This window comes from Chelonoidis abingdonii, chromosome 1, assembly GCF_003597395.2.
Source record: "Chelonoidis abingdonii isolate Lonesome George chromosome 1, CheloAbing_2.0, whole genome shotgun sequence".
Lineage (NCBI taxonomy): Eukaryota > Metazoa > Chordata > Testudines > Testudinidae > Chelonoidis > Chelonoidis abingdonii.
In genome coordinates, this window is record NC_133769.1 from 28,508,615 (window position 1) to 28,522,452 (window position 13,838).

Here is a 13,838-nt window from a genome sequence, read left to right on the forward strand (position 1 = left end):
ACGTCTTGTAAGCGTGGCATTCTGAGATTCATGACTGCTCCCATGTCTCTTGTCCACGTCCATGCGTCTCCTTCTCCCCCACCCTTCCTTCCTTCTCTCTTTCTCCCCCTCTCCATCAATCTTCCCACTGACTTGTTCAGCAACTGTATGAGCAGCTCCTTATTGCACCTATCTGAACGGTGGCCTACAAACAGCTCCTTGTTCAGTGTAGACATTGTGACATGAGAGGTAAGTAATCACCCCTCCTTCTCATATTGTGCAGTGGCGGCAGGGTGACTTAGGTAGTAAACCACTTCTCCTCTTCTTCACCTCTTTTCTTCTACTACTTTACAAGTATTTTGTTGAGGCTTCGTCTACACTTAAAAGTTAGATTGACTTAGCTACGTTGCTCAGGGCTATGAAAAATTTCACACTCTGAGCTCCGTAGTTATGTCGACCTAACCCCAGTGTGGACATGACTAGGCTGATGGAAGAATTCTTCCACAGACCTAACTACTGCCTCTCAGAGAGGTAGACCAACTGTATAGACAGAAAAATCACTTCTGTTGATGCTGGAAACATCCAATCACTACAGGAACATAACTGCAGCATCATAGCTGTGCCACTGTACCAGCTGTAGTGAGACATGGCCTCAGTGATAATACTGACACACATATCCTTTGCTCTGCTCACCCAGCCCTCAATGTTCTACTCCATTTCCACCTTGTGATATTCCTCAATCCATAACACTAACTGTTAAACTGAAGCGAGTCAATAAATTATGTCAAATGTGCATGTCTCTACATATATATCCCTTCTCTAAACAGACCAAAAGATATTTAGCACCTAGAATTTTTTTTTGGCAGGATGTCTCAAAAAAAAAAAAAAAATGGTTTTTAACAATGTTGCAGTCATGGTTTTGGAAGCTGGTAAGATTTATCAAGATCAAGGGTTTTTCTTAGAAACTTGTTCAAAACAATATGAAAGGTATAGACTGTCAACAGTTACAACTGAAGAAGAAATTATTAAAAACTTATTTTTTTTTGTCTGGTTTGTTTAATATTAAAAACAAAGATATTCCAACAGACATCAAAAGCAAGAAAATACAAAGTTACAGCTGCTTCCCCATCTGATGATGTTGGTATTTCAAGGATCTCAGTGCAATAAGTGATCTTTCACGCTATATCTACAGTATGTCATTTTATAAGTGTAGCAGACTTTCATTTACAGAAAAAAAATTAAGTAAAATCAAAGACACTGTAACAAATAAAAATGCCATCTTCTGAACTATTCCCAGCTAGTCCCATTATCTTCAACCCATAACACATATCTGCATTTTCAGTCAAAAATGCTGTGTTGGCAATCAGTAATCTCAAGTTACAACAGCACCAGAAAGTCTTGTCTAGGCAAGGCCTAAGGGTAGTTCCCCTGGCTCCTGCTACTCTGAAGGTTGCATGCCCAAAGGCAGTCACATAAAACTGTATTCACATGTGGTTTTTTAATACTACTACTTTTATTTTAACTAAGCAGTTTCCTCTAAGGAAGATAGACATAAATAAAATTAACTATCTACAGCATTTAGCACCAGTAATGGATAATACGTATAAGTTACCAAAAAAGGGAAAGAAGAAATGAAGCAGGAATATTGGAATAACCAATATGTACGTACAAGAATAACAGTGTTATATTATTTGGAATTACAAACATTACCCCTTATACCTATCTACAATTTCTAATAATAAATAGAATAATCTAATAATTTCCTCATAAAAAACAGATTCCTCTTACATCTAACATTTATCTTAAGAATCAGGGTAGAGAAGATAAGGGGAGGCAACAGAGTCTAGAGAACGACAGGAAAGTGAAGTGGACTCCATGTGGCATACATGGAGGGACAAAAGAGAACTCACAGGCGTGGTTAAGGGAGAAAGGAAAAGTGAGAGGGAAGAGAGAGAATAAGATGCTGCTGTTGGGTTGGAGAGAGAGAAAGAATAGATGGGACAAGCTGGGAGAGAAAAGGTGTATTGGTGAAGTGCGAGTGGATCTTTTGAAAGGACACAGAAAGAGAGAAACAAAGGTAGAGAGTATGCGGTATTGAGAAAGGAAGACTAGGATAGGAAGATAGAAGATAGAAACTTTTAACGAAAGAAGCAAAAGCATGGGATGTTTGTTGAGGACTGGTAATAGCAGCAGGCAAGTGGGGTTGAGAGGGCAGGAAAGAAAGGGGCCTTTGAAAAGTCTTTCGAAAGTTAAGGTGGCCAGTCTCTCTCATCATGTCTCCCAAATCCTCATGTTCTAGAGCTGTGGCTCTCAGCCTTTCAGGAGTCTCATTTGTCTTGCATACCCAAGTTTCACCTCACTTGAAAACTACTTGCTGACACAATCAGACAAAAAAGTGTCACAGCACTCTATTATTGAAAAACTGCTGACTTTCTCATTTTACCACATAATTATAAACTTAATCAACTGGAATATAAATATTGTACTTTCATTTCAGTGTATAATATATAGAGCAGTATCAACAAGTCATTGTCTGTATGACCTTTCGTTTGTACTGACTTAGCTAGCGCTTTCTATGTAGCCTGTTGTAAAACTAGGCAAATATCTAGATGAGCTGATGTATTCCCTGGAAGACCTCTGCATACCCCCAGGGGTACACATACCCCCAGGGGTACACATACCCCTGGTTAAGAACCACTGTTCTAGAGGTCTTACAAAAAAGCATACAAAAGAATTCAAGCTTTGAGCTCTTTTGTGCATCCTGACAATGTAAAATATGTTTTCAAGTGTCTCCTGGGAAAAAAAATCTGATTACTGTATTACATCTGAAATTTAGATTTTTGTCTGCCCTGGAATATTCTATAGAAGACTACCAAAAGGAGAAGTAGAATGACATCATAAATACCAAGCAAGCAAAACCTTAGGGATTTTTATTCTGATTGTTTAAAACCTTGTTGTTTTGCTAATACCTATTTAAATATAACACTTGGAAGAAAAACTTGCTTTGTTTGTTAAGGATTCAATGCTTCCACCCCTTTAGTTAACAGCTGGAAAAGCTCCCAATGCATAGCTGAGTAATCAAACCAGCCCTCCAACAACAAGAAAAGGAAGATAAGGCCTGGTCTACACTACGCCATTAAATCGATTTTAACAGTGTTAAATCGATTTAACGTTGCACCCGTCCACACTACAGTGCTCTTTAAATCGATTTAAAGGGCTCTTTAAATCGATTTCGGTACTCCTCCCCAACGAGAGGAGTAACGCTAAAATCGATATTATAATATCGGAATAGTGTTAGTGTGGACGAAAATTGACATTATTGGCCTCCGGGAGGTATCCCACAGTGCACCACTGACCGCTGTGGACAGCAATCAGAACTCAGAGGCACTGGCCAGGTAAACAGGAAAAGCCCCACGAACTTTTGAATTCAATTTCCTGTTTGGCCAGCGTGGAGCTCTGATCGGTACAGGTGACCACGCAGAGCTCATCAGCACAGGTAACAATGCAGTCTCCTGAGAATCGAAAAAGAGCACCAGCATGGACTGCACAAGAGAAAGAGTTCAGACAAGATACCCAGAAAACAAAGCAGCAAAGGAAGATCAGGTCAGGGCAAAACATACCTCTTCTACCCGCTGAGCTGCATTGCAATTTTAGGGGCTGTGCCACCACTACCTCCCCTTTTCCGTGGATTCCAGGGGTTATAATCTCCAACCATGGCTGAGATTACAGCGGGAGGGAAATGGAGGAGGGGAGGAGGAAGATGGATGCGACCTTGCAGCGAGCACACAGCATCCGTTAGCCACACACCAGCCAGGAGCTTTGGTCGTTGACCCAGACGGAATTACCCCAGCCCTCCAAGCCACTAAGTCAAACAGTGGAAGCCAGTGAAGCGACCTCGGTGAGTGTACTTGAAATATGAAACATGGTTAAAAAAACCAAGCATTTTTTATGATTGATTTGCCACAGGCTGGAATGCATTCTGCAGCAGTTACAGGAAAAAAATTTGTTAACAGCTGGGATGGAGCGGAAATCCTCAAGAAATCTCCATGAATTTTTCTGAGTACTCCAAAAGCCTTTGCAGAAGGTTCTGCAAGCAGCCTTTTTCCTCCACCATGTAGACACTTACCACGCCATGCATATGTAGAAGTAACTGGTATCATTGCATGACAAAGCACAGCTGGTATGGTCCTGGTGAATTGCTGCATTTCAAGAAACAGCCATTCTTTATCTCGCGTGTTATCCTCAGGAGAAGTTATATCGTCCTAGGGTAACCTGGTTGAATAAAGGGGACAGAGATGCCTTTTCCTACTTGGGTGTGCTAAATCAAATGCTCCTTGCACGTAGCAAAGCGGCGGGAAGGGAGTTTATATATCTCTATGGTGATCTGTAAATGTGCTCCCAGCTCCAGGCCAGCGGGTTGGGGTTTTTAAGAAGGGAGTGATTAGCAGTATCCTTCCATGGTGTGAGGGTGAGGGCTGAGCGAGTGGCGGGTGGTGAGTGGAGGTGAGGGCGAGATGCCCGTCGATAGGAAAGAGGGGGGTGGCGTCTTGCTGCTTCCTGTTTAACAGGAAAAGGCATCATAGGGCACTGTGTATATAAGCTTGGAGAAGTCAAAACATAAGCCTTACATGCCGCATGGAGCTGAACTTATGATGCCCAGACCTGCGTCTGGGACTGTAACACCAACCACAGGCACTCATATTAAACCAATGCAAATCAACCTTGCAGTGAAATCACCATTTTGTATTATTATGAATAGTGTTGTCACTGTGAAAGGTATAACCATTGTTCTGTAAAATGTATCTTTTTATCTTATTTTCCCTGTTTTCCCTCTCTCTCTTATCTTTTTCTGCACATTTTTCAAGTGCTCGTCGTACTCCGATCTCCGGAGGGCTTAGCCTCGGATAATGTATAGTGATATTAATTTGAGGGTGGCTGTAATGAAATGTCTTAAATCATGGAAGTACCCGCAGTAAAAAAGCTCATCAGAATGAATGGTAATATCTGTGCGATATGATATGATGTGACAGGAAAGATGCCAGTTTAATATTCTATCTATATATCTCAACGTGAAGATAGGGAGACGCTGCGAGATGAGAGGTGGCGTGCAGGAAGATTCAAAGTTGTAGGCGAGTAGGATCGCGGTGGCGGGATGGTGGGGTGTGGCATCGCTGATTGCTGGCTGGCTGGGTGGTGATTTCGAAGAACTGGAGGTATCCTCCTACGCTGTGGTGTATTCTCAGTGGGAAGTACTGAGCTGGTGGGGGTTGACAGTGGCCACTGCACCCAGTTTAACACCTCGAGTATACTCACAAATTCCATATCTTCCTCACCACAGACATGTTAGAACGCGTGGGGAAGCTTCTGCACCCCGCCCACTCCACCCCCGTGGACAGTCCAACCAACAGGCTGTCATTACATGAAAATGTGCTTAAGCCTTCCTTCCCTCCATCCTCCCCAAACCACGACCCGGTACCTTGATAATTCTTCTACCTCTTTTGTATAATTACTTTTTAACAAAGAATACTATTGCAAAGGGGGAGGGTGGTGTTGCTGTACAGGGATTGACTTTTAAAAAAAAAACCAAAAAAAGAATTACATATTTTTAAATTGATAGTGACTTTATTTCCTTAAGCAAGCTGTAATCGAAGGCGGGAGGTGGGTTGCTTACAGGGACTGACTTTTAATACAAATACATGCCTTCTTCCGTAGTGACTTTATTCCTTAAGCAAGCTGTAATCAAAGGGGAGTTGGTTGTTACAGGAAGGATGCAGACAAGGGTGAGGGTTCTGAAGTGGAAGCAAACACAGCAGTCACGAGCATCGCGTGGCCCGGATGAAACCGTGTGTTTCAAGCTTCTCTGATGCGCAACCGCTTCTCTGGTGCTCTGTCTTAACCTTCTCTGTGTTTGTGTTGGGCTGCTGCGTGGTATTCACGGCCAAGATGATTTGCCTCAGCTCTCCACCCTGCCATAAATCTCCCCCTTATCTTCAAGGATTTGGAGCACACAGCAAGCAGCAATAACAAAGGGACATTGGTTGCTGACGTCTAGCGATAAGTAATGTGCGCAAGTGAGCTTTTAAACTGCCAAATGCATAGTTCTACCACCATCCTGCACTTGCTCAGCCTGTAGTTGAACAGCTCCTGACCACGTGTCCAGGCTGTCCTGTGTATGGCTTCATGAGCCATGGCATCAAGGGGTAGGCTGGTCGCCCAGATAACGACAGCATTTCCAACGATCTCCCACTGTTATTTTCTGTTCTGAAGTAATTCCCTTGGGTCTGCAGCGTTTTAAACAGGCAATTAGTGCTTCTGAAGACACAAGCGTCAGAACCCTTCCTCCATCTCCACGTGATGTGGTGAAACGTCCCTTGTGATCCAACCAGTGCTTGCCAGCACCATTGAAAAGTACCCCTTCGCGTTTACGTTTACTGGGTGCCCTGTTCAGCCAGATAGGGAAATGTTCCATCTATGGCCCCCCCACAGTAGGAATTCCCCCATTGCAGCAAAGCCATCCACTATGACCTGCATAGTTTCCCAGAGTCACAACCTTTCGTAGCAGCAGCTTAACGATTGGCTTTGGCTACTTGCATCACAAGCATCCCCCACAGTATATTGCCCACTCCAAAGTGATTCCCGACTGACCGGTAGTGTCTGGCGTTGCAAATTTCAGAGGGGCTTATTGCCACTCGCGTTCTCTCACTTGTGAGGGCTGCTTCTCATCTTGGTTTATGGCGTTTCAGGCAGGGAAAGCAAGTCAAAAGTTCCAAAGAAAGTGGCTCTTACGCATGCGAAAGTTTCCAGCCACTGCGAATCGTTCCACACCTGCAAAACTATGCGTCCTGCCAGTCTTGTGCTTGTTTCCCCGGCCCAAAATCAGCTGGTCAATGGGTTAAAACTGCCCCATTACCAGCAGAGCTCCAAGAATGCGGGGCCCGCGGGTTAGGGAGTTCAGTGTCCACGGTCCTCATCCTCTCATCGCCGCGGCTACCGTAGCTGCTCCTCCTCGCCTGCCGTTTGCAGTTCATTGGGTTCACCATAGACTGCACGAGAATGCCTGAGTGTGGTTTACAACATCCACGATTGCGGTTACTGATCTCAGCAGGCGTCTATGCTTGTGTCTATGCGTTTTGCTTCAGTTCACCCAGTGAAAAACGGTGCGAAATGTGTGTCTGCTGCTTTCACAAAGGAGGTGAGCTGTACCCAGAACCACCCACAACAATGATTTGCGCCCATCAGCACTGGCTCTCACCCAGATTCAAGGGCGGGGCGACTGTGGGAACTATGGGATAGCTACAGAATAGCTACCCACAGTGCACCGCTCCAGAAATCGACGCTAGCCTCAGACCATGGACGCACACCACCGAATTAATGTTCCTAGTGTGGACGCGCACAATCGACTTTATAATATCTGTTTTATAAAATCGATTTAAGCTAATTCGAATTTAGCCCGTAGTGTAGATGTAGCCTAAGACTTGACAGTCCTGATATTTCTAAGGGGGGAACAGCAACAGAGAAATGGCTGAGAGTGAATAAACCTTCAAGCTTCCTTTATACCCAGGGCTTCTGATTTTCTGTTGTACCTGATAAACAGAATAAAACATCTCCAATACAAAAAAAAAATGAAATTCATGTTTATCCAATACTGGAAAAACACCAGAAATAGTTACTTGTAGCTAAAGGCTTGTCTATCAATAGCAGAAATACAGATTATGGCATATTGGGAACATTACAAAGACATTGCTTATTATAGTATGTACTACTGTAATGAGTAATGTATAAAATATACATTACTCATTACAGTACATTCAAAGAAAAAGTCCCCAACCCCCCAGATTTTTTGGACATCTACATACAACTCAAAAATTGCTAAAAATAATCTCCCTAAAAATTATATTAATAACTTCCCCCCAAAAAAGAAGTCCTATTTATACCTCAAAGAAGCAAACAGAAAAATAATGGTCCTAAAGAAACTATAGTAGAATTACTATAGCAAAATTTAATAAAAGAAAAACAAACAGGAAATTTTTCAAAAAAGGATTAGAAATGTATATAAGTAAAGAAAAGTGAATGGAAGGAAGAGAAAAGGAAAGGAGAAAAAAAACACAAGGATGCAAGTGTAAATTATTTAAAAAAATGTTTAAAATATAAGGAAAAATGTTATGCTAAAATGCACATAGCTGATTTTGCTTAACAGCATGGGACAAATTCATTACTGATGTAACTTCAATAAGTCTGTTAAACTACACAGGGTAAGTTTGGCCCAAGAGATTGTTTAAGAAAATACGGAAGCACATACACACACAAAGAGAGAGAGATAAACCCTGATTAACCGACCTCTTAATAAACAGAAATTTCAGATTAATGATACATCAGTTAGGTCCCCTGTGATTGCACAGACTTCAACTCTGTAAAACTCTGATGGCCACGCATCAGCTCTGAAGCTCCAAGCGTCTGAAATTACTGGATATCCAAACCGCTAATTATTCCAAGATTTGAGACGCATTGGAGACCTTTGTGAAACATTAGTTCATGTTCCCTGCCCTCAAGAGCTTACATTTTCAACAAGTATAATCCTGTTGCTATAATCAACATAACAGGAGGTCAACAAATGCAGTCACTGTGCTGTTCTGTTCTTAAATAGTGAGCATTTCAGGGCAGGTACTGAGTCTACATTTCTGCACAGCACCTCGCACAGCAGGACCCTGATTTTGACTGGAGGATCTGGGCACTACCACAATACAAATAAATATTAGTAACAGTTCTGAACTCATTATTTTGAAATTATTTGTTCTGAATTTTGAAGTAAATGCTACATGCAGAGCAGGTAATTTTGACCCGTCTCATGTCATATAAATACAGAAGAGATCATTTTAAATGAATCTACCACTGGCGACCGCCCAAATGACAGGCGGAGGAAAAATAACCCGATGAATATGGATTGGTGTGTTGCACTGAAACAAAAACTTTTTTCCCAAATTACTGACACTGAGCTTCCTTCAATTTTGATTTCTCTCTTTTGTATACCACTATAAACATTCATAATGAAGTAAAATATGCAAATAATGTAAAATACATGTAACATACAAGTTTTTTAAATCGGGGCCAAATTTATGCTTGCTGAATTTGTTAAAAAGATCATAAGAATATAAGAACGACCCTACTGGGTCAGACCAAAGGTCCATCTAGCCCAGTATCCTGTCTACTGACAGTGGCCAATGCCAGGTTCACTCCCTCTGGGGCACCTAACAGGTAATGATCAAGAGATCTCTCTCCTGCCGTCCATCACTACCCTTTGACAAACAGAGGCTAGGGAGACCATTCTTTACCCATCTTGGCTAATAGCCATTTATGTACTTAACCGCCATGAATTTATCCAGTTCTCTTTTAAACCCTGTTATAGTCCTAGCCTTCACAACCTCCTCACGCAAGGAGTTCCACAAGTTGACTGTGCGCTGTGTGAAGAACTTCCTTTTATTGTTTTAAACCTGCTGCCCATTAATTTCATTTGGCAGTTCCTAGTTCTTATATTATGGGAACAAGTAAATAACTTTTCCTTATTCACTTTCTCCGCATCATTCTTCATTTTATATACCTCTATCATATCCCCCCTTAGTCTCCTCTTTTCCAAGCTGAAAAGTCCAAGCCTCTTTAATCTCTCCTCATATGGGACCCTCTCCAAACCCCTAATCATTTTAGTTGCCTTCTCTGAACCTTTTCTAATGCCGATATATCTTTTTTGAGATGAGACCACATCTGGACGCGGTATTCAAGATGTGTGCGTACTATGGATTTATATAAGGGCAATAAGATATTCTCCGTCTTATCCTCTATCCCCTTTTTAATGATTCCTAACATCCTGTTTGCTTTTTTGACTGCAGCTGCACACTGCATGGATGTCTTCAGAGAACTATCCACAATAACTCCAAGATCTTTCTCCTGATTAGTTGTAGCTAAATTATCCCCCATCATATTGTATGTATAGTTGGGGTTATTTTTCCCAATGTGCATTACTTTACATTTATCCACATGAAATTTCATTTGCCATTTTGTTGCCCAATCACTTAGTTTTATGAGTTCTTTTTGAAGTTCTTCACAGTCACCATTTATTCCTACCCTTTGTTCCCTGTCTTTTAACCAGTTCTCAATCCATTAAAGGATCTTCCCTCTTATCCCATGACAACATAATTTACGTAAGAGCCTTTGCTGAGGGACCTTGTCAAAGGCTTTCTGGAAATCAATTTTTCGCTTCTAGTCAACAAGCATCATTAAACAGCGTCACAAGTGTGACAAATGGAAGTCTAAGCAAACACAGTTTTACATGCTAATAAGTATAATACTTGAAATGCCAACATCATGCTATTTACCACTCTGACTTTTTTTTTATTAAAAGCACAGAGTCTGCAATACCTACCTGTTCTCACATACAGTCTGTGTCATGGTATCTTTCCAGTCCACAAATATTAGGATTTCTGCCCCTTCCCCAATATAATTTTGTGCTTTTTTTTAACAATAGGGTCATATTAATAAGTGAACAGATAAACTGATTTTTCCTCCTAGTATCCATCTCTCCAGCTTATAAATAATCTTTTCATTTTGAAAGGGCTACATGTTTGGAGGTAGTGGTAAGGCCCAGGCCCAAATGACTGTGTTAAATACAGTTCCTGGATTAACAGGCCTCATTACAGAAAATGATCCAATAAATCTAAAATATGCTCTCCGACTCAGACTGCTATCAACTCCTAAACACCCCAACTTAGGAACCCTTATCAGGTTCAAATGTTAGAAATAAAGAACATACTCTGAAATCCGCTAGAGTTACTCATGCCTAGAGCTACAATTTTGGCACAGAGGTCACAATGTTCATGGTAATCATGAATTTGAGTGAAGTCCATGACCCCCACAATACAGCCCCTTTACCCTCCGGATGTTGCGGCCTAGCCCACATGGCCACTCAGACATATCCATCTCTCCCTCCATAGATGGAGGCAGAGGGTCATGGGCCAAATTTGATTGGAATTGTGACCTGATCCACACGGTCACAGTGTAACTCAGGTCTGGCACATCCACTCCTCTGTAGATAGAGATAGAGGGGCAGGGAGTCAAATTTGATCAGTACTGGGACCTTGGTGCACTAGGTCGCAATGCAAATCAAATATGGCCCTCAACCCCTCCGTCTGCATTTAAGGCATTTTGTATGCTATTTAAATTACATACAATGTTTTAAGATATATATTAGCCTCTTATGAAATCCTGACTTTCAGATTACAATGCCAGTACCCAGAATAAAATGTGTTTTAGAATAATGTCTCCACATTAAATACATTGTCTTGGCACTGCATTGATAAAAGCTGGTATAAATTAGAAATGGCCTCAGCCAAAATCCCAGATTCAAAAACCACAGATGAAGCTCAGGCCTACTCATAGTACCATGACAGGACAGTCTTCAGAGATCATCCAAAATTATGATGTAGGCAAAACAAGCCTTTCTTTTTTTATGCCCAAGATTCATATTCTCAGAGTGGGCTTGTTTCTCAATTACCTTTGTTGCCATTGCAAGCACAAAGATGCAACTGTTTAAACAAATGATGACCCTTAGCTGGTGTAGGACCAGCAGTGATCTGTATGCTCTGTATAACCTGTATGCTCAAAAGGTCTGTTACACTTCCCCCTGGTGGCCTCTAATAGCTTCTTGAGCGGGGCCAGCTCGAGCCTATGTAAAAGGTAGTGGGCTAGCAATCCACTGCAGGGAGAAAAGGACGCCGCTAAGTATGCCACTGTGGGGCAAGGGAAAGAAAAAGGAGAAGCAGCCTGAGTGAGAATACACCCCGCCTTGGAGAGCGGCACCGCTGCCCGGGGTGTGTTAGAATGGCTCCAAAAGAAAGGGGCAGATCCCTGGATGCCAGGGTGGTTCCACCTGGAAGTACAATTCCTGAACTAGAGCTCATGTTGGATAAATATATACTTATATACAGTCCCAATAAGGCGGGACTGAATCATGCAGCCGCCTGGCTGCTTTGGCAAGCAGGCTGGCAATGGCAGGCAGTAAAGAGTCAGCTCGCCACTGAAATAGATTCACTCAAGGACCAATGTAATGAGTTGGAGAAGAAACGGGATACGTTGAAGGCACAGGCTCCGACGGCTAGCGCCCAGGTATCTTCCCTCTCTTTAGCCACAGTACAGGTGGCAGCAGCAGAGGAGAAACGGGAGCGGGAAGAAGCAGAGAATGCCGCTCTGAGCCAGGCAGTTACCTGCCTGAAGGATCTGGTCCTGGAGGGGTCCACCAGGGAGAACAAGGCCTGGGGGTGGGGGCTTATTCAGCCCGGGTCACTGCCATTGGGGTGAAAACCCAGGGGGATGTGGGACCATATGATGATTGGGATGGGGATATCTGGTGTGATCCGGATCCAGACCCCAGATGGCTGGAACCCAGACACCGTGTTGTGGCAGTCCGGAGGGTGATCCAAAACTATGGGCCTGTGCCCACAGGGGGCACGGTAGCCCCAAGTACTGGGCACACTATGGCAGAGACCAAATTGACTCCCCCGCAAGCAACAGAGTTAGCAAAAACCCTGGGTGGCCCCTCGCACTCTGGGTTCAGCAGGTGGGCCCGGGACATGTGACCCTGTGTTTGGATCAGAGACTGAAACTAGCTGAGACCAACAGGTGTTAAAATCCACGTCCGGGTTGGGAGGAGATCTAGCAGAGGCAGCTCGGCAGCAAGCTGGTCATGCCGCACACAATAGCATCTTTGATATGTTCGCGAGGATGGCGCCTTCAGTGGGGCCGCATTCGTTGTTGGCAGAGTTTGTCTCGGCGGCTGCTGCGCCTGGGGAAGACCCCATCCGGTTAATATAGAGAATGGTTTTCCTGACATGCTTGTGTGCCGGGGTGTGGCTGCCACAGGGGGAGGGCAGGTACCGCCGACCATAGCTCAAATAGCCCTGACACCGGAGGAACTGAGGCTGATCGCCCAGGTTCTTCCAGTCCACGTACAGCAGGTGATCGGGAGGTGGAGACCTGGGGAACCCACGGATGTGGAAGCCCTGCTGGATGCAGTCCGGCAAGCTGCTCTCATCCTCCTGCCTTTGTCACAACCACTGGTGGGCAAGGCTTCTAAGGTGGCAGCAGTAGACTGCAGAGACCTCAGGAGACCAGACCCTTGATCTGGAAAGTGCAGAGGGCAGTCCTGCCTACAGAATAACCTCTGGTGGGTTTTGCTGGAACACGGGGAGGATATGGACAATTGGCATGGGAAACCCACCAGGGAGCTGATGCTCCGGTGCGTGCAGTTGGGGATACCCCTTCCTGCAGGGAAGCAAAGGGTGTCCCACCCCCGTCAGGAGCAGCAACAGCTGGCTTGGATCGCCCAGTGCAAGTCCCCTAGGGGAGCCCGGAGGACAGGTGGTGATGGGTAGCCACCCTGTCCCCCGATCGGGGGGGGGGGAGGTATCTAGTAGCCCAAATGAGGGTAGAAATGACACGTACTCCCTGTGTGACACTGGTGGATACTGGTGCAGCACTTTTGCTTTTACCCATTTTTCCCCTTGAATGTGTGCAAGTTGGGTCAGTTGTGCTGGCTGCTTATGGGGGCCAGGAGGAGAGAAGAACCTTGTTGTCAGCAACTAGGTGGGAATTGGCAGATTTGGTGGCTAACCTCCCCTGGGTTCATTTGTGGATGGCAGGCTAAGTTATTCTGGGGATTGATCAGCTCAGAGAGCTCTGTTTGGTGGTAGATTGTGCCAATCGTTGCATGTGGCAGGTCCCCACAGTAGATTGGGGAGAAGATCTACAAGGAGGGGTCTCTGAAGTGCTAACCCGCTCTATGCTGGGAGTGGCAGCTGTGGAGGTTCCAGAGA

General features: G+C 44.0%; 1 protein-coding gene across 8 annotated transcripts in view; it reads right to left on the reverse strand.

The window, feature by feature from the left end:
- SRPK2 (SRSF protein kinase 2) overlaps positions 1–13,838 on the reverse strand; it is a 323,924-nt gene that overhangs the window by 257,518 nt on the left and 52,568 nt on the right. The window lies entirely within an intron of this gene.